The following is a 26548-nucleotide window of genomic DNA, read 5'->3' on the forward strand; positions in this document are numbered from 1 at the left end:
TGCACGTTGCGCATTTGGATGGAGATGGAACAAAAAGATTTTTACTCCTCATGTACGTGAAGGATGTAAGAAACAAACTCAATTCAATTCATTTCATTTAAAAAACATGTACAGTTCAGTTAAGCCTTCCTCCAGAAGTTTCAAATCGGCAACCCAGTTTGTTTGATTGACATGGAAATTCACCACTCGGTCATGTGAGCCTCTTTACTGCGGAACTGCGTCATCTGCGGGTTTGCTTCCGCCCATCCTCCACAGCTCTGATGACGGGGAGCTCATGTTGCGCTTGCCCAGTCTCTGGATACTCCGTGCTTTCCTTTCCGTTGATGCTGATCGTCGGCAGGGAACCAGGGGAAGATTTACTGTCTGCGGGGAAAGTTCCCATCGGTGAGTATTGAGGCCAGTCCAGAGCGATGAAGTCTGATGTAGGGTATAGAGTCCCGTTAACGCACCAGATCAAGCGGTTTCGGCTCTGGTTGCTGGATAAAACCTAGCCCAGTCGACCCGGATTTTGGACTTTCACACGGAACACTTGAACTGAGCCTACACACAACCCTGCTGCTCTAGTCCCAGGAGCGGGATGAGGCAGCGATACCGGGTCTGCTCCCATCTATAGAGTTGTTGCTGGGGAATTTTATCTCCATCACCCGGCCCGGTAGCGTATCCAAACTTCACCTGGATCAATAATTGGCCATTCGATCTGTTGTGATCTTGCAGACACAGAATGCCAAAGGCTTTACTCACACCTTTGAGACACTACCCCACGTGTATGAGCAGTTTAACCTTACTTCAGTTCAGACAAAGCAGTAAGATCCATATTTGTGACGTCCCCTCATTTTGTCTGGGCATTTTTTTTCTTGATTCCACTCCCTTGTTACGGCTTGCCGAGCTGCAGCCAATGTTTCTGGGTATATGACCCAATTAATGTGAGAATTAAGCGTATTCCATATAGGTGAGTTTCTCAAAAGTTTGTACACATACGTCAAGTCTCGCTGCAGATGTTCCAGTGCAGAAGCTCAGTCTGTATAATAATTCTGCACAATGAATGTGGGAATCGTTTATTATTGCCTTGCAGCGAGGTAAATTGAAAAACTTTTCTGGCATCCCATCGATCGAGATCAACATATTACAACAGTACATTGCGGTGATCGAAAGTAAAAGAATAGCAGAGTATACAAAGCATTATGGTTACAGAGAAAGTGTGGTGCAGGTAGACATATAGTGCAAGGTCACATGGAGTTAGAGAGTGAGCTCGAGAGTCCATCTTATTAAACTGTGTCTTATCATACTGGGGACATTTAATTTAATATAACAGCAAATTGGAAGCCATCCTTGAGCCTAGCGGTATGTTTTCTGCTTTTTTTTTAATCCTCGCCCAGATGGGTAGATGAGAGATGAGAATGGCTAGCAAGATCCATATCAATGTTTCCGGGTATTAACCATATTAATGCGAGAAAAAAAGTATTTCATATATTTGAGTTCCTCAAATGTTTATACACATTCGTGAAGTCTCACTCCAGATGTTCCAGAGCAGAAGATCAGTCTGTATAATATTTCTGCACAACAAAAGTGGGAATCGTTTATTATTGCCACGTCCCGAGTTAAATTGAAAAACTTGTCTCGCACACCGTCCAGAGAAATCAATACATTACAAACAGAGTGTAAAAAAATAAATATTAAGGTTACAGTGAAAGGTAGACATACGGTGCAAGTTCAGATGGAGTTAGAGAGTGAGGAGAAGAGTCCATCTTGTTAAGCTGTGTCTTTTCATATTCGAGATATTCAATTTGATGTACCAACAAAATGGAAGCCGTCCTTGAGCCTAATGGTATGTTTTCTTTTTGTTTTTTATCTTCGACCAGATGGGTGGGTGAGAGTTGAGAATGTCTAGGTTTGTGGGAAACTAATTATGTTGCCAGCTTTGCTGAAGCAGCGGGAAATATGGAGACAGTCCAGGGATGGGCGGCCTGTTCCTATGTTGTGCTCAGCTGTGTCCACAGTTGTGTGATGTTTCATGTAGTGATGGGCAGGGCAGTAGCCGTACGAAGGCGTGAAGTAACCCGATCGGATACTTTCCATGACGCATTGATAAAGTTTAGTAAGGGGCAAAGGGCATATGCCAAATTTATTATCGTTCGTTCTAGCTTCGGCATTTTAGGATACCTGAATGACAAGTATCAGAAATTTTTCTTCTGCCTACGTCTTCATTGTAAAGTGTTCTCTTTCAACGTTTACGTCATTGAATTTTCCAGGTATCGTTGTTTCAGTTGTTTCTTATTCTTGTGTTTTTGTTGTTTTTTTTTTTTCCTTTTGTGAGCAAGAACTACCAGAGGTCTAATTGAATACAGCTCGTGGCAGGGTAAAAGCAGGCATTACAATTTCAGTCTCACCGTTACAAAATTGCTGGAGTGTTGAACCCTGTCATAATGTAATTCGTAACATTTAATATTGAGTTTGTTATTTCCTTTCTCAGTTACTTTTGGTGACCCACTTCTTGGTGTCCATGGTAACGGCCCGCCAGAGCAGCAAGAGGTGTTGCACATTTTATTGTTCTGTGGTCGCCGCCTCTCAGGGTAGAGACAGTTGCCTCAGGAGTAAATGCAACAAAATGATAGTGGGAGGAATGGATGCTGTGAGCATTGACTGTGTGGGATGTATTACACCAGGGTCTGAATGAACTCAGAACTAACAAACTGGTTGGGGTGAGGGTGTCCCAATCATTTTGGGTTGTCCCAATCATTTAGCAAACAGCTGCTATCTGTGCATTAAATATAAATAAAAACTGCTGTTGGCGGAAATTTAAAGTTAAAAAAAAGAGTGAATACTGGAACCATTCAGCATCTTGGGCAGTTCCAGTTCTGATATTGGGTCTTCCACCATTTCTCCTGTAGTCTGATGTACTGCGTTCCCGGCATTTTCTATTTTGTAACTTTACATTTTGTTTCTGCTACCCTGAGGGAAACATGGCAAGCAATCGTGTTAGACAGGACCCCTCACGGTAATAAGATCGTGATCAAATGTGTTCAGCTTAGCTGCTGGAGACATGCTGGTGTAGCCGTATCCTCTCTCGATATGTGGCCACCCCTTGTGCCAAGACGAGACCACCCTCAGGGTGTAGAAACAACACTTTATATTCTATCTGGGTACCATCCAACCTGATTGTATGAATATTGAACTGTCCTTCTCAGTGAAAAAATTCCCCCCACCCACCTCTATTCTCCACGCCGAACTTTCATCAACCGACTCAAACGACTTTAATGCATTTTGGAAAGCCGGGTGTGGTTAGAACATAAGCCAGTGAAAGCGGGTCTCTGCTGAGCCTGAAGCCACAAGCATTTCTAGCCGTTAAGCCCGTAGATCTCCATATGTAACAATAGGTCAGAATGTGCGTGGCATTTCCTCCGTGTTTATTTGCCCAAACCGGAGTGAGAACAGAACGGCCTCCTGGATACCACCGAATCCCAGAGCCACTGATCGAATAATCACCAATACAACATTTCCATCTAAAGTAAACTACATGCTTCCTTTAATAGCATGAGACACTGTGTACAAGAACAGAGATGTGTTATTACAAAAGTACTCGGCTCGTTTCAGCATCGACTGACGCGCCACACGCAGCTTTCCATATCGCAATATCGGGAGAGAAGGCCCAGTACAAACGCTCTGAAGAATCTCACCGGCATGTTCTTGGGATGGACAGTTTCATAACAGGGAAACGTAGAAAGATTCAATATTACACGTATATGGGTGCAATATATGGGTGACAGTCAAGAAAGACAGGGGGAGCAGACAGAGAGAGCAGAGCACCCCTGTGGCCGTTCCCATCAACAATAAGTATACCGTTTTGGATACGGTTGGTGGTGATGACCTACAAGGAACAAGTTTCAGTTGTCCTGTCTCTGGCACTCAGGTTGGACCCTCGACTAGAAAGAGGAGGAGGGAAGAGAAGTGAGCGGTAGTGACAGGGGATTCTATAGTCAGGGGGGCAGACAGGAGATATTGTGGGGAAGATCGGGAGTCTCGGATGGTATGTTGCCTCCCTGGTGCCGGGGTCCGGGACATCTCAGATCGGGTGCAGGTTATTCTCGAGAGGGAGGGCAAGAACCCAGATGTTGTGGTTCATTTAGGGACCAACGATGTGGGTAGGATGAGTGAGCCGTTCCTGCTTAGTGAGTTCAGGGAGTTAGGTGCGAAGCTGAAGGGCAGGATCTCCAGGGTAACAATCTCAGGATTGCTACCTGTGCCACGTGCGAGTGAGGCAAGGAAAAGAAGGAGTATACAGATTAATACGTGGCTGAGAGAATGGTGCATGAGGGAGGGCTTCAAGTTTTTAGATAATTGGGCTTTGTTCAAAGGAAGGTGGGATCTGTTCCGACGGGACGATTCACACCTGAACTGGAGCGGTACTAACATTCTTGCAGGAAAGTTCGCTCGTGCTGCTCCGGGGGTTTTAAACTAAATTTGCTGGGGGCAGGGATCCAGAATGTGAGAGAGGATAGCGAGATGAAGAATAAAGGACAGGTGGGGACTACACGGTTCAGGAATATTAAGTGTGTAGTAGAGAAAGGTGAGGCGGAACAAGTGATAAGGAGGACACATGTACAGAGTGATGATCTGACGGAACATGGAGTTAAATGTGCAGAAAGAATAAGTAAATTTAGAAAGGACAACAAAATTCAAGGGGCGTATAGCACGATGGGAGTTCGGGGAGCTGGGTTAAGCACGATAGGCAGCGATTTAAACAGAGAGAGGAGAAATGGGCTAAAAACTCTATATCTGAATGCACGAAGTGTCAGAAATAAGGCGGATGAGCTTGAAACTCAGGTGCGAATGGGTAACTATGATGTTGTTGGGATAATGGAGACACGGCTGCAGGGAGATCAGACCTGGGAAATGAATGTACAAGGGTATACGTGCTATCGTAGGGAAAGAAATGTGGGCAGAGGGGGTGGGGTGGCCCTGTTGGTGAGGAATGAGATTCAGTCCTTTGCAAGGGGGATATAGGATCAGGAGAAGTAGAGTCTGTGTGGATAGAACTGAGGAACAGTAAGGGCAAAAATACCCTAATGGGTGTTGTCTACAGGCCCCCAAACAGTTGTTTGGATATTGGATGCAAGTTAAATAGGGATTTAACATTGGCATGTGGCAAAGGTAATGTCGCAGTAGTTATGGGGGATTTCAACATGCAGGTGAACTGGGAGAATCAGGTAGGTGCTGGACCCCTGGATAGGGAGTTTGTAGAGTGCCTACACGATGCATTCTTGGAACAGCTTGTACGAGAGCCAACCAGGGACAAGACTATTCTGGATTTAGTGTTGTGTAAGGAACAAGGTTTGATAAGCGGTCTTGAAGTAAAGGAGCCATTAGGAGGTAGTGACCATAATATGATAAGTTTTTATATGCAATTTGAGAAGGATAAGGGCAGATCGTAGGTGTCAGTGTTGCCGTTGAACATAGGAGACGATGGAGCCATGAGGTAGGGACTGTCCAAAGTTAAATGGACGGATATCCTAGCAGAGAAGACAGTGGAAGAGCAATGGCAGGTATTCCTGGGAATAATGCACAAGGTGCAAGATCAATTTATCCCCCGGAGAAGGAAAGATTCAAAGGGGGGGGGGGGGGAAATGGGGCCACAATGATTGACAAAGGGAGTCAAAGTTTCGATAGCATTAAAGAAAAAGAAGTATGACTGAGCTAAGGTGAGTGGGAGGACAGATGATTGGGAAATTTTTAAGGAACAACAGAACTTAACTAAAAAGGCAATACGGGGAGAAAAAAATGAGGTATGAACGCAAGCTAGCCAGGAATATAAAGGAGAATTTTAGGTATGTGAAGAGAAAGAAGATAGTTAAGAACAATGTTGGGCCCTTGAAGAATGAATTGGGTGAAATTGTTATGGGAAACAGAGAAATGGCAGAAGAATTTAATAAGTACTTTAGATCTGTCTTCACTAGGGAAGACACAATCAATCTCCCAGATGTATGGATGGGCCAAGGACATAGGGTAACAGAGGAAATGAAACAGATTGACATTAGGAAGGAAACGGTGATGTGTAGACTGATGGGACTGAAGGCTGACAAATCCCCAGGTCCAGATGGTCTGAATCCTAGGGTACTAAAGGAGGTGGCTCTGGAAATTGCGGATGCATTGGTAATCATTTTCCAATGTTCTTGAGGATTGGAGAATGGCTAATATTATCCCACTTTTTAAGAAAGGAGGGAGGGAGAAAACAGAGAACTGTCAACCTGTCAGCCTAACATCAGTAGTGGGGAAGATGCTAGAGTCCATTATTAAAGATGAAATAGTGGCATATCTAGATATCAGTGAGAGGATTGGGCCGAGCCAGAATGGATTTACCATGGGCAAATCATGCTTGACTAATCTATTGGAGTTTTTCGAGGATGTAACCAGGAAGTTAGACAAGGGAGATCCAGTGGATGTAGTGACCTCGATTTTCAGAATGCATTTGGTAAGGTCCCACATAGGAGATTGGTGGGTAAAATCAGAGCTCCTGGCATTGGGAGGGAAGATATTGACATGGATAGAAAACTGATGGCAGATAGAAAGCAAAGTGTAGCGATAAATGGGTGTTTCTCGGTATGGCAGGTGGTGACTAGTGGGGTGCCTCAGGGCTCGGTATTGGAACCACAGCCGGTTACGATTTACATCAACGATTTAGATGAAGAATTGAGAATAACATCAGCATGTTTGCTGATGATACTATGCTGGGTGGCAGTGTGGCATGTGATGAGGATGTTAGGAGAATTCAGGGTGACTTGGATAGGCTGGGTGAGTGGGCAGATACTTGGCAGATGACGTTTAATGTGAATAAGTGTGAGGTTATCTACTTTGGGAGTAAGAACAGGAAGGCAGATTATTATCTGAACGGTGTAGATTTAGGTAAGGGAGAAATACAAAGAGATCTAGGAGTCCTTGTTCATCAGTCACTGAAGGTGAATGAGCAAGTGCAGCAGGCAGTGAAGAAGGCTAATGGAATGTTGGCCTTTATCACAAAGGGAATTGAGTACAAGAGCAAGGAAATCCTTTTGCATTTGTACAGGGCCCTGGTGAGACCACACCTGGAGTATTGTGTACAGTTTTGGTCTCCAGGGTTAAGGATGGACATCCTGACTGTAGAGGAAGTGCAGCATAGATTCACAAGGTTAATTCCTGGGATGTCCGGACTGTCATACGCAGAGATGTTAGAGAGACTGGGCTTGTACACGCTGAAACTAAGGAGTTTGAGAGGGGATCTGATTGCAACATATAAGATTATTAAGAGATTGAACAAGATAGATGCAGGAAATATGTTCCAGATGCTGGGAGAGTCCAGTACCAGAGGGCATGGTTTAAGAATAAGGATAAGTCATTTAGGATAGAGTTAAGGAAAAACTTCTTCTCCCATAGAGTTGTGGGGGTATGGAATGCACTGCCGCAGAAGGCAGTAGAGGCCAATTCTCTGGATGCTTTCAAGAAGGAGCTAGATAGGTATCTTATGGACAGCGGAATCAAGGGATATGGGAACAAGGCAGAAACCGGGTATTGATAGTAGATGATCAGCCATGATCTCAGAATGGCTGTGCAGGCTCGAAGGGCCGAATGGTCTACTTCTGCACCTATTGTCTATTGTCTATAATATGGCTCTGTACGGCAGTTGCTCTGCATCTGACCGCAGAATACCGCAGAGTTGTGGAACCAGCTCAGCTCGGTAAAGCGGCCACCATAATCAAAGGCCGACCCACGCCGTTAATTCTCTTTCCCCCCACCACCTCCACTGACACCATCTATCGGGCCGATGATACAAAAGACTGAAAGCCCAGCCACCAGGTTCAGTAACAGATTCTGTCCCGCTCCAATAAGACTATCAAATGCTGCCATAGTCCGATCAGAATGAATTTTCCCCCACAATCTCCCTCGTTATGAACTTACACCTATTTGTTTAGATGCACATTACCTGCTCTGTGAATGTTACACCTTTTATTGTTATTCATATACCTTGTTCTACCCCGTAAAATGTGTAATCATTGGACGTTTATGGAAAGAAACGCCAGACACATTTTCACTGCATCTCAGTACATGTGACAATAATAAATCTAAAACAGTAAAAAAAAATAAACCCAGATGGAGGAAACAATGAATAGGCGTGTGTGGCAGAGAAACACTGAGCTGACAAAATCAGCAGATGATAGTCAGTTTTAATCTATTCCACACAAGGCAAGCGTCTTCAGTCAGGCAGGATACAGCACTGTGTAAAACGGTTAGAGAGTCGAGGACTGAGAGGTGAACACATTGAAATGGACAACACCATTAAGGGTTGAACCAGGGATCCCATTCTTTGAAAAAGGGGGTGGACTGTCCGGGACTGAGATGAGGGGAAACGTCTCCACTCCGAGGGTGGTGAGTGTCTGTAAATCCCCACCGCAGAGGTTGGTGAAGACTCAGTGATCGTTCTCACAAAAAAAAAATCAGAGCTCGGCAGATGTGCAGACACCAAAGGGATCGAGTAAATGTGGATCTGTTAGAAATATATGGCTGCGATGCGAAAGCAGCCGTCATCTTTTTGACGGTTAGAGGGGCGGAATGGCCACCTCCTGCTGTTTCTCAATTGGTGATTTATATGTTCCACTGATCAGTGAGGCCGGGGGAATGCGAAGGGAAGTCAATGATTATAGACACTGAAGTGATCAGATGACTCAATTCAGTTCTGGGTGCAAATTGTATTTTGGAATGGTATAGGGATCAAACCTCTGATTGTGTGAGACGAAGGAGGTGGGATGGGGAAAGGTACGGAATGGAAAATAAAAATGTAGTTGCTGTAAATACGAAATAATGTAGAAAATGCTGCAGGTGTGTCGGGAAGCGCCTAAGGGGCCGTGTGCAGAGTTCCTGGGTTAAGTGTGAGTCCATTTACAGTGTACAGGACACACTGTGTACTGTACATTTAAACCTCCTTGCAGAATAAGCAACCCAGGCTCTCTAATATTTACAAACGATTAAAATGGCTCATCGAAATATTACTTTTTCATTTAAATTTTGCACTTATTTATTTTAACAGACAGACACACACACACACACACACACACACACACACACACACACACACACACACACACACACACACACACACACACACACACACATATTAGAAATTCAGTTGACAATGCTTTACATTGTATTGCTGCCGTAAAGTCAAAATATTTCCTGAACTATGCCGGTGATATTAACCCTGATTCGGAACTTGTCAGGAGAGTCACGCCCATCGGTCACGGGATCACACTTTACCGGCGATCTGAAGGAGCTGCGTGTTTGATTCCCGCAATCAATGCCCGTCGTATTGCTTTACTGAGCCGAGGGAGAGATCGGTAAAGGTTGCGTGAATAATGCGGTGAGATTTGAGGCCCGACGCAAGTGCGGGAGACCGAAATGGCGGTCGCGCCTCTCTTCCTGGATAAAGTCTCTGGGCATCAAACGGAATGGGGTGAAGGTAGGGGAGTGGGAAATCTGGAAGAATTGGAGCAGCCCATGTTTGAATGGTGGGGCAGACACGATGGGCCGATCGCCTACTTATGCTCCTATATCTTATGATCTTCAGATGACAGTCTGTGTTGTAGAACCTTCACAACGAACCGCCTGAGATTAACCGGGGCGGGGAAAGTGAGGCGGTAGTGCCGAGACGAGACCCATCTTTCAGCTCTCGTTCGGTCAGACAAGGCGCTGGCATCCAGATCTGTCACGTCCTCCCATTATGGGCTTGCATTTGTTTTTTCACTCCATTCCACTGTTACGACCTGCCGAAGTGCAGTCAATGTTTCCCGATGTATGACCCTATCTATGGGAGAGTTGAACTCTTCCATTCCTCTGTGCTTACACATCTGGAGAAGAAGGATGCTTATGTGAGAATGCTGTTCTGGGACTACAGTACTACATTGAACAGCATAGTTCCATCCAGGCTCGACAAGAAGCTCAGAAATCTTGGCCTTCAGCCCCGCCTTGTGCAGCTGGGTGCTGCGCTTCCTGTCAGACCGTCAACTGGTTGTGAGACAGGGTTCCCTCAACTCCAACTCTCTGACTCTCAATGCAGGAGCCCCTCCGGGCTGCGTACTGAGTCCCCTCCTCTGCTCCCTGTATACCCTTGACTGTATCGCTACCCACTGTTCCAATCTGCTCATTAAATTTGACGACGATACGATTGGCCTTATCTCAATCAATAACGAGGTGGCCTACAGGGAAGAAGTCATCTCTCTGACACAATGTTGTCAAGAAAATAATCACTCCCTCAATGTCGCAAAAGTAACGGAGTTGGTTATGGATTACAGGAGAAATGGAGACGGGAAAACCCCTATTGACATCAATGGATCTGGGGTTAAGAGGGTAAACTGTTTCAGGTTCCCCGGCATCCACCTCCCCGAGGACCTCACGTGGTCTGTACACACCAGATGTGTGGTGAAAAGGCACAACAGCACCTCTTCCAACTCTTCCACCAATTCAGGACATTTACAATGTCAGGAGTGCAAAAAGGGTGTGTAGGTCTTTGGGAACACAAGTCATTCCAACCACAATCTATTCCAGCTACCACCATCCGGGAAACAATGCCACAGGATAGAAGCCAGGACCAACATGCACCGAGACAGCTTATTCTACCAGGCCAATAGACTCATGAACTTTTCCTGACTTGAGAGTACTCTGTGTTACATTGACTGTTTATTTAATATAAATTATTTTAAATTACTATGATTGCACGTTGCACATTTAGATGGAGACGTAACATAAAGGTTTTTACTCATCATGTATGTGAAGGTTTCAAGAAACAAAGTCAATTCAATTCATTTCCAAAATTCATACAGTTCGGTTAAGTCTTCCTCCAGATGTTTGAAATCGGCAACCATGTTTGTTTGATTGACATGGAGATTCAACAATCGGTCACGTGAGCCGTTTTACTGCGGAGCTGCAGCATCTGCGGGTTTGTTTCTGCCCCCCTCGCCCCACCTGGCCCATCACAGCTCTGAAGAAGGGGAGCTCGTATTGCGCATGCGCAGTTTCCAGATAGTCGGTACTTTTACTTTACGTTCCGTGTTGATGCTGATCGTCGGCGGAAAGCCGGTGGAAGATTTACTGTCTGCGGGAATAGCTCCCTTCGATGAGTATTGTGGCCGGTCCAGAGCGGGGAAGCCTGATGCAGGGTATAGAGTCCCGTTAACTCACCAGAACAGGCTGCGTTTGCTGGACAAAACCTGCAGGGGTCGATCCGGGTTTTGGACCTTCACACCGAACGCCTGAAATGAGCCGACGCTCAACCCTCTGCTCTTGTCCCAGGAGCTGGATGAGGCAGGGGCCGGGAGTGCTCCCATCTGTGGAGTTGTCGCTGGGGAACCTGGCCCGGTAGCGGATCCAAACGTCACCTGGATCGAAAATTGGTCATTCGATCTGTTGTGTTCTTGCAGACTCAGAAGGCCAAAGGCTTTTAATCCCACCTTTGAGACACTACCCCACGTGCATAAGGAGTTTAACTTTACTTCAGTTCAGACAAAGCAGTAAGATCCATATCAATGTTTCCGGGTATTAACCGTATTAATGCGAGAAAAAACGTATTTCATTTTTCTGAGTTCCTCGAAAGTTTATGCACATTCGTGAAGTCTCACTCCAGATCTTCCAGAGCAGAAGCTCAGTCTGTATAATATTTCTGCATAACGAAAGTGGGAATCGTTTATTATTGCCTCGTCCCGAGTTAAATTGAAAAACTTGTCTCGCACACCGTCCATAGAAATCAATACATTACAACAGCATATTGAGCTGATAAACGGTAAAGCAATAACAGAGTGTAAAAAATAAGTATTAAGGTTACAGAGAAAGGGCGGTGCAGGTAGACATACGGTGCAAGTTCAGATGGAGTTAGAGAGTGAGCAGAAGAGTCCATCTTGTTAAGCTGTGTCTTTTCATATTTGAGATATTCAATTTGATGTAACAACAAAATGGAAGCCGTCCTTGAGCCTAATGGTATGTTTTCAGTTTTTTTTAAATCTTCGACCAGATGGGTGGGTGAGAGTTAAGAATGTCTAGGTTTGTGGGAAACTATTTATGTCGCCAGCTTTGCTGAGGCGCAGGAAATATGGAGACAGTCCAGGGAGGGGCGGCCTGTTTCTATGTTATGCTTAGCTGTGTCCATATTTATCTGATGTTTCATGTAGTCATAGGCAGAGCAGGATCCGTGCGAAGGAGGGAAGTTACCCGACCGGAAACTTTACATATTAAAGCTTGGTCGGGGGCAAAGGGCATATGGCAAATTTCTTATTGTTCTAGCTTTGTCATTTTAGGATAGCTCAATGTTAGGTATCAGCAATCTTTCTTCTGACCGATCTCTTCATTGTAAAGTGTTATCTTTCACCGTTTACTTCATTGAATTTTCCAGGAACCGTTACTGTTTAATTCGGTTTTTTTTTGTGTGTTCTTGTTGTTGTTGTCTTTTTTTCTCTCTCTCTTGTGAGCTGGTACTACCAGAGCTCTAATTGAATGCAGCATAGTCAGGGTAAAATCAGATATTACAATTTCACTTCCAGCGTTACAAAATGCTTGCAGTTTTAATCTTTGTCATAACGAAACTCAACATTTTGTATTGAGCTTGTTATTTCCTTTCTCAGTTACTTTTGGTGACCCACTTCCTCCGTTTCCATAGTAACGGTCCGCCAGAGCTGCAAGAGGTGTTGCACATTTTATCGCTCTGTGGTCACCGCCTCTCAGGGTAGAGATCGTGTCTTCGGGAGCAAATACAACAGAGTGACAGTGGGAGGGGTGCATACAGCGAGCATTGACTGTATGGAATGTATTAACCAGGATCGGAATGAACTGAAAACCAACAAATTGGAGGGGTGAGTGTGGCAATTACACAAATGGTTTGAACATATTGGGGTGTCCAAACATTTTGCAAACAGCTACTACTTGTGCATTAAAAACATATAAAAACTGCTGATGCCGGAAATTTAAAGTAAAAAAGAGAGAATGCTGCAAACGCTCAGCAGATTGCTAACGGCTTGAACATTTCCAGATCTGATATTGTGTCTTCCACCATTTCTCCTTTCACGTATGTAGCCCTATGTACTGGATTCCCAGTATTCCCAATTTTATAATTTCACATTTTATTTCTGCATCCCTGAGGGAAACATGGCAGCCAGTCGTTTTGGGCAGGATCTCTCACGACGGTAAGATAGTGATTAAACGTGCTCAGCATCCCTGCTGGAGACATGCTGAAGTGTATCCGTATCCTCTCTCAAGCTACAGCCTGGTTAACCAGCCAGAGCTCCGGCGCAGGCAGAGGGTCATTAGGTTCCAGTTCCAGATCAGTTTGTGAATTGAAAATGGTAGGAACATTGCGACAAATCGCCGGCATCAAAGAGTTTGTAAGTGAGTTATAATATTAGGATGGAAACTCTGAAAATATTTAGCTGGCAATGTACGGTCTTCAGTCCATGTTGGTAATTCTAAAGCTGGGATCGGAATTTCCTCATTCTGCAGTGAAGCTGAAGTCTCGGGGTGTGAGACATCACCCGAGACGCTATTCCTGGTTGGCGCGACTGTATCGAAACCCAATTTCCCTTGGGATCAATAAAGTATGTCTGCCTGTCATTGGTTATGGGGAAATCACAGACGGCGCCACCCAGTGGGATATCAAATCTGGCAAGTATTCTGGAGCTTGTTGAAGAGGTCACTATGGCGATAGATGGAGATGATGTTGTCCATAAGGACTTTGGTAAAGCCTCGAACAATAACTCGCATGGAAGCTGATCTGCAAGTTTTGGTCACATGGGATTCGCGGGGAGCGAAAGAGGTGGATTCACACCGGGCTCAATGACAGGTAGCAGAGAATAATAGAGTTTATCTTATCCTTATCTACCTCCCCTTCAGACTCTGCAACCTCCATCATAGCCAAAGAGATCTTACAACTGAACATATTGTTCCTTCCTCGCTCCACCCGGCTCTCTTCTTTCAATAGGATCACTCCTTCCATAATTCCCTTGTCCATCCTCAGTAATCTCCCTATAGCCACTTATCCAAGCAAGCGGCCTAATTGCTACACCGGCCCATGCACATCCTCCCTCACCTCCACTCAGAGCCCAAAACAGTCCATCCAGGAACACTTCACCTGCGTATCTACTGGGGTCATCTATTGTGTCACGTGCTCCCAATGCGGCCTCATTTACATTGGTGAGACCCACCATAAATTGGGAGACCGTTTTGTCGAGCATCTCTGTATCATCGGCCACAAGGGGGGCCTTGCAGTGGCCAAACATTTTAATTCTGTGTCTCAATCCAACAACTCGATCAATGGCCTACTCCTCTGCCAATATGAGAATACCCTCAGGGTGGAGGAGCAACACCTTCTATTCCATCTGAGCGCCCACCAAACTGATTATATGAATATTGCATTCTCCTTCCATTAAACAAATTCCCCCCACCCATCTCTATTCCCCACGCTGAACTTCCATCTCTCCTCACCAGCCTATTATTTCCCACGTGTCCCTCCTTCCCTTTCCCCTATTGGCAAGTCTCTGATTCTTTCTTCTCCAGCTCTTGACATGTCTATCATTTGATTTCAGATATAACCTTCCCGCTCGCCTCTTTCTCCTCCATCATTTGTTTTTATTCAGAGATCTTCCCCTCCACCTCAGTAATGAAGTACACTCTTTGCCCAAACAGTCGACAGTTTATTCTTTTTCAAAGATACTGCTTGATGTGCTGAGTTTGTCCAGCATTTTGCCTGTTTTGCTTTGGATTTCCAGCATCTGCAGCCTTCTCGTGTTTGAGGTAATTATTTGAATTTTGTTGAGATAATACCTGGAATATGGTGTAAAATCCCGCTCCCCATTCTAACACGGGTTATACAGACCAAAGAACGAAGCGCCCCAGGAACTCAGTGGGTCGGGCAGCATGTGTGGAGGAAAATTGACCGTCAACATCTCGGGCCGAGACCCTCCCTCTGGACTGAGAGTGTACAGGAAATAGTCAGAGAAAAGAGGTGAGTGGTGGGGATGGGGCAAGAACTGGGGAGCGAGAGGTGGATCCAGCTGAGGGGGGAGGTGGGAAGGTGGAAATAGTGACAGGGGGGAGGTGAGTGGTTGGGGCAACACAAGGCTGCTGAAGATGGTATTTAATTCCACGGAGGATTATCTAAGAGGTTAGACAGTGTTTGTTTTAGAGATTCACCAGACTGATTCCTGGAGGACGATGAAGATCACTGATCGTCTTCACATAAAACAAAGACAAACAGATGTGTGGAGACGGAAGGAATCGAGGAAATGAGGATCGGGCAGAAACATGTGGCTGAGATGGGAGAGCAGCCGTCATCTTGCTGATGGTTAGAGGGGCTGAATGGCCGCCTCCTGCTGTTTCTCACTTGATGTTTCAGTGTTCCTGTCTAGCGAGGCCGGAGGAATGTGAATAGAAATTAGCGTTTGTAAATATAAAAGTGATTTGAATGAAAACAGCACAATTCCGGTTTGCGTCTGAATTGTGTATGGGATCGAGATGGGAATCGAACCCTTAAGTCTGAGAACCGGAAGGTGGAGCTAAACGGACAGCGAAGGTACTGAGGGAAAGATTAAGAATGCAGCTGTTGTAAATATGAAATAACGGGTAAAATGCGGCAGGCATTTCGGTCAGAATGTGAGAACGGTTCAGATGGGAGAACATCCGCCCGTCACGTGATCCACTTCTCACTCCCATTTCAAACGCAGATCTGCAGCATCTGCGGTTTTCCGACACCCCGCCCCGCTCTCCAGTCCCCAGAAAGGCGGTGGATTTCTTTCCTGTCTGTTTTGAAGCAGATCGTCGGCGGGGAGCCGGGGGTCGGATCACTGTTTGTGGGGCAAATTGATCAAATTCTCATGGGTGAGTATTGTGGCCGGTCACGAGCGGTGAACGAGACGGACAATTTGCCATCGCTGGGTACTGAGACCGATCTCGAGGGTGGGGGGGGGGGGGTGGAGACCTGATGTTGTGAAGCGAGTCCCGTTAACTTCCTCGAACTGGCGGCCTCGTCCCGCTTCCTGGACACATCCTACCCGGGTCGGTCCGGGTTGTGGGAACTTCACACCGAACAGTCTGAGATGAGATGCCTCTCAGTCCTTCTTGCTCGGGTCCCAGGGGCGCGATGAGGTGGTGATGCCGGAACTAAATCCATCCGTACATTTGTAGCTGGGGAACTTCACCTCCATCATCCGGCCCAGTAGACGATCCAAACTTCAGCTGAATCGATGCCTGGGGTCGATAATTGTTCTACATATTTCCAGCACACTGGAAGCGGCCGATCGGCCCTTTGTGTTCTTGCAGATAGAGAGGGTTAAGCAGAGTAATCGCACCCTCGGGACACTGATCCACGTGAATAAGAAGTTGCATCTTTTCCCCTGTTCAGACAGGACAGTGAGATCCAGATCTCTCACGTCCTCTCGGGGGACTGGGAAGTTTATTTCCATCTTCTGTCCATGACTATGACTTGCCGAAATGCTGACTTTGTTTCCCGATATCTGTCCCTATTAATGCGAGAATTAAGTCTTGTTTCTGGGAAAGTTGTACACTCCCTCCAGAATTTCCAAAGGAGTGACCAGGGCTGTCTAATATTTCCACACGATTGAAATGGGGAATCTGTTTTTGTTTTCCATGTACAGAGGTAGAGTGAAAATCGCGTCTCCGGTATTCTCCACACAGAACAATACATTGCAGCAGTACATTGAGTTACAACAAATTATTCTGATTACCGAGAAAGTGCAGTGCAGGTAGCTATGTGGTGCAAGGTCATATCGATTTAGACTGTGTGGTCAGGAGTCCACTCATCACGCTGTTCGCTTCTAACAGCAGAATGGACACCGTCCTTGACCCGGTGGTATGTTTCTGTTTTATTTTATCTTCGCCCCTATGGGAGGGTGAGAAGTGAGAATGTTCAGGGTTATGCGGATCTTTCATTATGTTGGCTGCTTTACTGAGGCAGTGGAAAGTGTAGACAGAGTCCATGGAGGGGAGGTTAGTTTCTATGATGTAGTCAGCAGGGTTCACACTTCTCCGCTATTTCATTCAGTTAAAGGAAGAGCAGTAGCCGTGTGAAGATGAGAAGAATCGGGATGGGATACTTTCTCCGGTGCATTGATAAAGTGTGTAGTGTAGAGAAGGACATATACCAAAGTTCGTATTGTTTGTTCTGGCTTTGTTATATTGGAGTCACTTATCTATTAGTGCGTACTATTCTTTCATGATCTGTGTATTGCGGGAGAACCATTAGAGATCATCCTTGATCCACTTCTCCCATCTTTGTCCACCTGCTCATCCCTTTCCCACCTGGGTCAACTTCTGTCCAGCCTCTACACCACCACCTCAACGATATATATCAACCATCTTGTTTAAACTCTGCCCAGCCTGCTTCTCACCACCTCAATGATATATATCAACCAGCTTGCTTTACCTCTGACCAGTCTGTATCCCATTGCTGCAATGATGTATTTCAGCAATCTCTCTTTCAAACCTTGTCTTCATTATGAATTTTTTTTTTGCATTTTTTCCAGGATTGATTTTTTTTTTTTTTAGATTACTGGGACTACCAGAGGTTTAAATGAACACAGCACATGGCATGGTAAAAACAGCAATTTCAATTTTAGTTTGACCGTTACAAAATGGCTGCAGTGTTAATCTTTGTCATTATGGAACTCATAGCATCTGTTGTTGAGTTTGTTATTTCCTTTCTCGGTTATTTTCGGTGAGCCACTTCCTCAGTTTCCAGGGTAACGGCCAGTCGGAGCTGCAGCAAGTGTTGCACTTTTTATCGCTCTGTGGTCACCGCCTCTTAGTGCTTGGAGAGTGGCCTCAGGAACACCTGCAACAGAGCGATAGCGGGAGGAACGATGCTGTGCGCATTGACTGCATGGGATGAATTACACCAGGGTCAGAATGAACTGATAACTAACAATGTGGTTGGAGTGGGGTGGCATTTATAGTTTAAGGTGGCAATCAGTTTCGATCTGTGCATTAAAATGAAGAGGATCGAAAATACTACAGTCGCAGGAAATTTTAAGTCAGGAGGAGAAAATATGGGAGACCCTCAGCCCCAGCGTTTTCTACCTGATAATTTTACATTTTGTTCCTGCTGCATTGCAGGAAACATGGCAGCCAGCTGTGCTGGGCAAGATCCCACACAGCAGGAAGATTGTGATCAAATGTGCTCGGTTTAGCTGTTGGGGGCAGGCTGAAATGTAACCGTATCATCTATACAGACCGGGGAACCAGCCGGAGCACCGGCCTCGGCAGAGGGTCCTTAGGTTCCAGTTCCACCTTAGTTTGTGAATCGGAAATAGCAGGAACGCCACGGCAAATCGCCGGCACCAAAGCCTCTTTGTATGTGTGATAATACTGGGCCGGTGACTCTGAGGATATGGAACTGGCAGTATACGGGCTTCAGTCCAGGTTGGTAATTCGACAACTGGGATCGAAATTTTCTCAGTCTGTAGTGATGCTGAAATCCCGGGCGGTTGGGCATTGGTTATGGGGAAATTAGCGTCTAAACTGCCCAATTGGACATCATATCTGTCAGGTATTTTGGAGATTATTTACGAGTAAACTAGGGAGTTGGGTGAAGTTGGGCAGTGATTTTATTAATCTGAACTTTGGTAAAGCATGTAACAAGATCCCGCATGGCAGCTGATCGGGAAGGTTCGGTCACGTGGGATTCACGGCGCGCTGGCGACGTGGATTCACACTGCGCTCGAGAACAAGAAGCAGAGGGTGATGGCTGAAGATGGAAGTCTGCCACAAGGGGGACTTTGCATTGGCAAAACATTTTAATTCTGACTCCCACTCCCATTCCGACGTGCCAGGATGAGACCGCCCTCAGGGAGGAGGATCAGCAACTTATATTCCATCTGGGTACCCTCCAACATGATTGTAGGACTATTGAACTCTCTTTCCAGTAAAGAAATCCCCCCCCCACCGACTGCTCGATTCCCCACTCTGAACTTTCATTTCTCTCAGCAGCCTCTTACTTGCCCCCGTGTCCCCTCCTTCCCTTTCTCCTATTGATAACACTCCGATTCTTTCATCTCCAGCCCTTGACCTGTCCATCGGTTGACTTCACCTATTACATTCCAGCTCGCCTCTTTCTCCTCCCTGGCCTTTTTTATTCAGATCACTTCTCCTCCTCCTCAGGAATCAAAAAGGCTCGTGGTCCAAAATGTGGCCAGTTTACTCTTTTCCATAGATACTGACTATTGTGCCGAATTCCTGCAGCATTTTGTGTGTTGCTTTGGATTTCCAGCATTTACACGTTTTCTCATGTTTACGTATGGTAATTACGGTAACAATTATTTGGGCTTTGTTGAGATTATACGTGGAATATGGTGTAAAATCTCGATTCCCATACTAACACGGGTTATACAGACCAAAGAACAAACTGCCGGAGGAACTCAATGGGTCGAGCAGCATCTGTGGAGGGAAACGGACCGTCAACATTTCGGGCCGGGATCCTCCCTCTGGACTGAGAGTGGACGGGAAATAGTCAGAGAAAAGAGGTGAGGGGTGGTGATGGGGCATGTGCTGGGGAGTGAGAGGTGGATCCAGGTGGGGGTGAGGTGGGAAAGTGGAAATAGTGGCAGAGGGTGGGAGGCGAGTGGTTGGGGCAACATGGGAGTGCAAAAATGGTATTTAATTCCATGGAGGATTATCTAAGAGGTTATAGAGAGTACTTGTTTTTAGAGATTCACCAGACTGATTTCTGGAGGACGATGAAGTCTCACTGATTGTCTTCACATAAAACAGAGACCGACAGATGTGTGGAGACCGAAGGGATTGATTTGAAATGAGGATCGGGTAGAAACATGTGGCTGAGTTGGGAGAACACCCGTCATCTTGTTGTTGGTTAGATGGGCTGAATGGCCTCTTCCTGCTGTTTCTCACTTGATGTTTCAGTGTTCCTGCCCAGTGAGGCTGGAGGAATGTGAATAGAAATTAGTATTTCTGAACATAGAAGTGATCTGAATGAAATTTTATCGGGTATGACGTGTATCGGATCGGGATTGGAATCGTACTTATAACTCTGAGATCCGAAAGGTGGAGCGTTGGGGACGCCAAAGGTACCGAGGGACAAAATAAAAATGTAGCTGATGTGCATATGAAATAACGTGTAAAATGTGGCAGGTAGGTCAGACAGTGTGTGAGGGGTGAGGAGCAGATTCATCGATTCAGGTGGGAGACCCTCCACCCGTCAAGTTTCTCGCTCTCATTTCAAACGCAGATCTGCAGAATATGAGGTTTCGTTTCCGAAGTCCCGACCCGGCTCTCGCAGTCTCCGGGTGGGTGGTGGCTTCCTTTCCGTTCTCTGTTGAAGAAGATCGTCGGCTGGGAGCCGGTGGACCGATTGCTGTCTGCCGGACAGATTGGTAAAGTTCTCATCGGTCAGTATTGAGACCGGTCACTAGGCATGAACGCGACCGACGATTTCTCATCAGTGAGTGCAGAAACCGATCCCGGGTGAGGGGGGACCAGATGTTGGGCAGTGAGTCCCGTAAAAGTTCCTCGAACTGGCGGCCTCTCCCCACTTCTTGGGTATAACTTTGGATATAACCCATGTCCGGGTTATGAGACTTTCACACAGACACTGGTGTTCTGGTCCCAGGAACGGGATGAGCTGATGATGCGGAGACAGAACCCATCCGTTCAGTTGTACCTGGAGAGCTTTACCGCCATCACTCGGTCAGGTATCGGTTCCAAACTCCAGCTGGATCGGTGACTGGGGTCGATAATAGTTTTACATGCTTCCATCACACTGGAAGCGGCCGTTCGGCCCGTTTTGTCTTGCAGACAGCGAGGGTTAAACAGAGTAATCTCACCCTCGGAAGACTCCTCCAGGTGTATGAGTAGTTTCATCTTTCCCCTGTTCAGACAGGACAGTGAGATCCAGATCACTCACGTCCTCTCGGGGGACTGGGAAGTTTATTTCCATCTTCTGTCCATGACTATGACTTGCCGAAATGCTGACTTTGTTTCCCGATATCTGTCCCTATTAATGCGAGAATTAAGTCTTGTTTCTGGGAAAGTTGTACACTCCCTCCAGAATTTCCAAAGGAGTGACCAGGGCTGTCTAATATTTCCACACGATTGAAATGGGGAATCTGTTTTTGTTTTCCATGTACAGAGGTAGAGTGAAAATCGCGTCTCCGGTATTCTCCACACAGAACAATACATTGCAGCAGTACATTGAGTTACAACAAATTATTCTGATTACCGAGAAAGTGCAGTGCAGGTAGCTATGTGGTGCAAGGTCATATCGATTTAGACTGTGTGGTCAGGAGTCCACTCATCACGCTGTTCGCTACTAACAGCAGAATGGACACCGTCCTTGACCCGGTGGTATGTTTCTGTTTTATTTTATCTTCGCCCCTATGGGAGGGTGAGAAGTGAGAATGTTCAGGGTTATGCGGATCTTTCATTATGTTGGCTGCTTTACTGAGGCAGTGGAAAGTGTAGACAGAGTCCATGGAGGGGAGGTTGGTTTCAATGATGTAGTCAGCAGGGTTCACACTTCTCCGCTATTTCATTCAGTTAAAGGAAGAGCAGTAGCCGTGTGAAGATGAGAAGAATCGGGATGGGATACTTTCTCCGGTGCATTGATAAAGTGTGTAGAGTAGAAAAGGACATATACCAAAGTTCGTATTGTTTGTTCTGGCTTTGTTATATTGGAGTCACTTATCTATCAGTGCGTACTATTCTTTCATGATCTGTGTATTGCGGGAGAACCATTAGAGATCATCCTTGATCCACTTCTCCCATCTTTGTCCACCTGCTCATCCCTTTCCCACCTGGGTCAACTTCTGTCCAGCCTCTACACCACCACCTCAACGATATATATCAACCATCTTGTTTAAACTCTGCCCAGCCTGCTTCTCACCACCTCAATGATATATATCAACCAGCTTGCTTTACCTCTGACCAGTCTGTATCCCATTGCTGCAATGATGTATTTCAGCAATCTCTCTTTCAAACCTTGTCTTCATTATGAAGTTTTGTTTTGCATTTTTTCCAGGATTGATTTTTTTTTTTTTAGATTACTGGGACTACCAGAGGTTTAAATGAACACAGCACATGGCATGGTAAAAACAGCAATTTCAATTTTAGTTTCACCGTTACAAAATGGCTGCAGTGTTAATCTTTGTCATAATGGAACTCATAGCATCTGTTGTTGAGTTTGTTATTTCCTTTCTCGGTTATTTTCGGTGAGCCACTTCCTCAGTTTCCAGGGTAACAGCCAGTCGGAGCTGCAGCAAGTGTTGCACTTTTTATCGCTCTGTGGTCACCGCCTCTTAGTGCTTGGAGAGTGGCCTCAGGAACACCTGCAACAGAGCGATAGCGGGAGGAACGATGTTGTGCGCATTGACTGCATGGGATGAATTACACCAGGGTCAGAATGAACTGATAACTAACAATGTGGTTGGAGTGGGGTGGCATTTATAGTTTAAGGTGGTAATCAGTTTCGATCTGTGCATTAAAATGAAGAGGATCGAAAATACTACAGTTGCAGGAAATTTTAAGTCAGGAGGAGAAAATATGGGAGACGCTCAGCCCCAGTGTTTTCTACCTGATAATTTTACATTTTGTTCCTGCTGCATTGCAGGAAACATGGCAGCCAGCTGTGCTGGGCAAGATCCCACGCAGCAGGAAGATTGTGATCAAATGTGCTCGGTTTAGCTGCTGGGGGCAGGCTGAAATGTAACCGTATCTTCTATACAGACCGGGGAACCAGCCGGAGCTCCGGCCGGGTCCTTAGGTTCCAGTTCCACCTTAGTTTGTGAATCGGAAATAGCAGGAACGCCACGGCAAATTGCCGGTACCAAAGCGTTTTTGTATGGGTGATAATATTGGGCTGGTGACTCTGAGGATATGGAACTGGCAGTATACGGGCTTCAGTCCTGGTTGGCAATACCACAGCTGGGATCGGAATTTTCAGAGTCTGCAGTGAAGCTGAAGTCTCGGGCGGTTGGGCATTGGTTATGGAGAAATGACCGTCAACCCTGCCCATAGGACATCATATCTGTCAAGTGTTTTGGAGATTACTTAAGATTTAACTAGGGAGTTAGGTGAAGTTGGGCAGTGATGTTGTTCATCTGAACTTTAGAAAAGTCTGTAACAAGATACCGCATGGCAGCTGATCGGGAAGGTTCGGTCACGTGGGATTCACGGGGAGCTGGCGAGGTGGATTCACACCGGGCTCGAGAACAAGAAGCAGAGGGTGATGGCTGAAGATGGAAGTCTGCCACAAGGGGGACTTTGCATTGGCAAAACATTTTAATTCTGACTCCCATTCCGACGTCTTGATATATGGCCTCATTTTGTGCCAGGATGTTACTGCCCTCAGGGAGGAGGATCAACACCTTATCTTCCATCTGGGTACCCTCCAACATGATTGTAGGACTATTGAACTCTCTTTCCAGTAAAGAAATCCCCCCCACCCACTGCTCGATTCCCCACTCTGAACTTTCATTTCTCTCAGCAGCCTCTTACTTGCCCCCGTGTCCCCTCCTTCCCTTTCTCCTATTGATAACACTCCGATTCTTTCATCTCCAGCCCTTGACCTGTCCATCAGTTGACTTCACCTATTACATTCCAGCTCGCCTCTTTCTCCTCCCTGGCCTTTTTTATTCAGATCACTTCCCCTGCTCCTCAGGAATCAAAAAGGCTCGTGGTCCAAAATGTGGCCAGTTTACTCTTTTCCATAGATACTGCCTATTGTGCTGAATCCCTGCAGCATTTTGTATGTTGCTTTGGATTTCCAGCATTTACACGTTTTCTCATGTTTACGTATGGTAATTACGGTAACAATTATTTGGGCTTTGTTGAGATTATACGTGGAATATGGTGTAAAATCTCGATTCCCATACTAACACGGGTTATACAGACCAAAGAACAAACTGCCGGAGGAACTCAATGGGTCGAGCAGCATCTGTGGAGGGAAACGGACCGTCAACATTTCGGGCCGGGATCCTCCCTCTGGACTGAGAGTGGACGGGAAATAGTCAGAGAAAAGAGGTGAGGGGTGGGGATGGGGCAAGAGCTGGGGAGTGAGAGGTGGATCCAGGTGGGGGTGAGGTGGGAAAGTGGAAATAGTTGCAGAGTGTGGGAGGTGAGTGGTTGGGGCAACATGGGAGTGCAAAAATGGTATTTAATTCCATGGAGGATTATCTAAGAGGTTATAGAGAGTACTTGTTTTTAGAGATTCACCAGACTGATTTCTGGAGGACGATGAAGTCTCACTGATTGTCTTCACATAAAACAGAGACCGACAGATGTGTGGAGACCGAAGGGATTGATTTGAAATGAGGATCGGGTAGAAACATGTGGCTGAGTTGGGAGAACACCCGTCATCTTGTTGTTGGTTAGAGGGGCTGAATGGCCTCTTCCTGCTGTTTCTCACTTGATGTTTCAGTGTTCCTGCCCAGTGAGGCTGGAGGAATGTGAATAGAAATTAGTATTTCTGAATATAGAAGTGATCTGAATGAAATTTTATCGGGTCTGACGTGTATCGGATCGGGATTGGAATCGTACTTATAACTCTGAGATCCGAAAGGTGGAGCGTTGGGGACGCCAAAGGTACCGAGGGACAAAATAAAAATGTAGCTGATGTACATATGAAATAACGTGTAAAATGTGGCAGGTAGGTCAGACAGTGTGTGAGGGGTGAGGAGCAGATTCATCGATTCAGGTGGGAGACCCTCCACCCGTCAAGTTTCTCGCTCCCATTTCAAACGCAGATCTGCAGAATATGAGGTTTTCGTTTCCGAAGTCCCGACCCCGCTCTCGCAGTCTCCGGGTGGGTGGTGGCTTCCTTTCCGTTCTCTGTTGAAGAAGATCGTCGGCTGGGAGCCGGTGGACCGATTGCTGTCTGCCGGACAGATTGGTAAAGTTCTCATCGGTCAGTATTGAGACCGGTCACTAGGCATGAACGCGACCGACGATTTCTCATCAGTGAGTGCAGAAACCGATCCCGGGTGAGGGGGGACCTGATGTTGGGCAGTGATTCCCGTAAAAGTTCCTCGAACTGGCGGCCTCGCCCCACTTCTTGGATATAACTTTGGATATAACCCATGTCCGGGTTATGAGACTTTCACACAGACACTGGTGTTCTGGTCCCAGGAACGGGATGAGCTGATGATGCGGAGACAGAACCCATCCGTTCAGTTGTACCTGGAGTGCTTTACAGCCATCACTCGGTCAGGTATCGGTTCCAAACTCCAGCTGGATCGGTGACTGGGGTCGATAATTGTTTTACATGTTTCCATCACACTGGAAGCGGCCGTTCGGCCCGTTTTGTCTTGCAGACAGCGAGGGTTAAACAGAGTAATCTCACTCTCGGAAGACTCCTCCAGGTGTATGAGTAGTTTCATCTTTCCCCTGTTCAGACAGGACAGTGAGATTCAGATCTCTCACGTCCTCTCGGGGGACTGGGAAGTTTAATTCCATCTTCTTCCCATTGTTACGACTTGCCGAAATGCTGACAGTTTTTCCTAATATCTGGCCCTAATAATGTGAGAATTAAGTCTTCATTTATCTGGGTTTCTCGGAATTGTGTACACCCTTTCCAAATTTTCCAAAGGAGCAACGCACATGATTGAAATGGGGAAACTTCATTTTGTTTTAAGTGTACAGAGGTAGAGTGAAAATCGTGTCTCCGGTATTCTTCACACAGATCAGTACATTGAGGTAAAACAAATCATTCTGGTCACACAGAGAGTGCAGTGCAGGTAGATATGTGGTGCAAGGTCACATCGATTTAGACTGTGAGGTCAGAAGTCCTTGAGCCTCATGGTATGTTTCTGTTTTATTTGATCTCCACCCCTGTGGGAGCATTAAAGTGAGAATGTTCAGGGTTGTGCGGAACTTTCATTATGCTGGCTGCTTTACTGAGGCAGTGGGAAGTATAGACAGAGTTCATGGAGGGAGGTTGGTTTCTATGATGTACTCAGCTGTGTCCACAGTTCTCCGCTATTTCATTCAGTAAAAGAAACAGTGGCCGTATGAAGGTGTGCAGAATCGGGATGGGATATTTTCTGCGGTGCATTGATAAAGCGTGTAGAGTAGAAAAGGGCATGTAGCAAAGTTCTTATTGTTTGTTCTGGATTTAATATATTGGAATCTGTTATCTACTAGTGCGTACTATTCTTTCAGGATCTGTGTATTGCTAGAGGACCATCAGAGATCACGCTGGATCCCCTTCTCCTATCTGTGTCCATCTGCTCGTCTCCTGCCCATCTGGTTCAACCTCTGTCCAGCTTGTAACCCATCACCTCAGTGATATATATCAACCATCTTGTTCAACCTCTGTCCAGTCTGTATCCCACCACCTCAATGATATATATCAATCATCTTGTTCAACCTCTGTCCTGCCTGTATCTTGTTCAGCCTCTGTCCAGCCTGTATCCCATTGCTGCAATGATATATTTCATCAATCTCTCTTTCAAACTTTGTCTTCATTCTGAAGTTTTGTTTTGCATCTTCTCCAGGATTATTATTTTTTTTTTCTTTTTTTTTGATA

The 26548-nt window shown here is 45.9% G+C and overlaps 1 protein-coding gene across 6 annotated transcripts in view; it reads left to right on the top strand.

Moving 5' to 3' along the window:
* The first annotated feature begins 324 nt into the window (after window positions 1-324).
* Window positions 325-26548, top strand: part of LOC140724147 (NACHT, LRR and PYD domains-containing protein 3-like) — a 49235-nt gene continuing 23011 nt past the window's right edge. For 2 of the 6 annotated variants that reach the window (XM_073038631.1, XM_073038636.1), the window contains exon 1: window positions 15769-15876. The gene's annotated coding sequence lies outside the window, so the exon portion shown is untranslated. Of the gene's footprint in view, window positions 385-12667; window positions 12861-14873; window positions 15005-15768; window positions 15877-17848; window positions 17917-22066; window positions 22113-26548 lie in introns of those variants that run through there. The other 4 variants (XM_073038633.1, XM_073038632.1, XM_073038634.1 and 1 more) reach the window with 4 other exon arrangements.

The sequence above is a fragment of the Hemitrygon akajei genome, unplaced genomic scaffold, assembly GCF_048418815.1.
Source record: "Hemitrygon akajei unplaced genomic scaffold, sHemAka1.3 Scf000167, whole genome shotgun sequence".
NCBI classification, from domain to species: Eukaryota; Metazoa; Chordata; class Chondrichthyes; order Myliobatiformes; family Dasyatidae; genus Hemitrygon; species Hemitrygon akajei.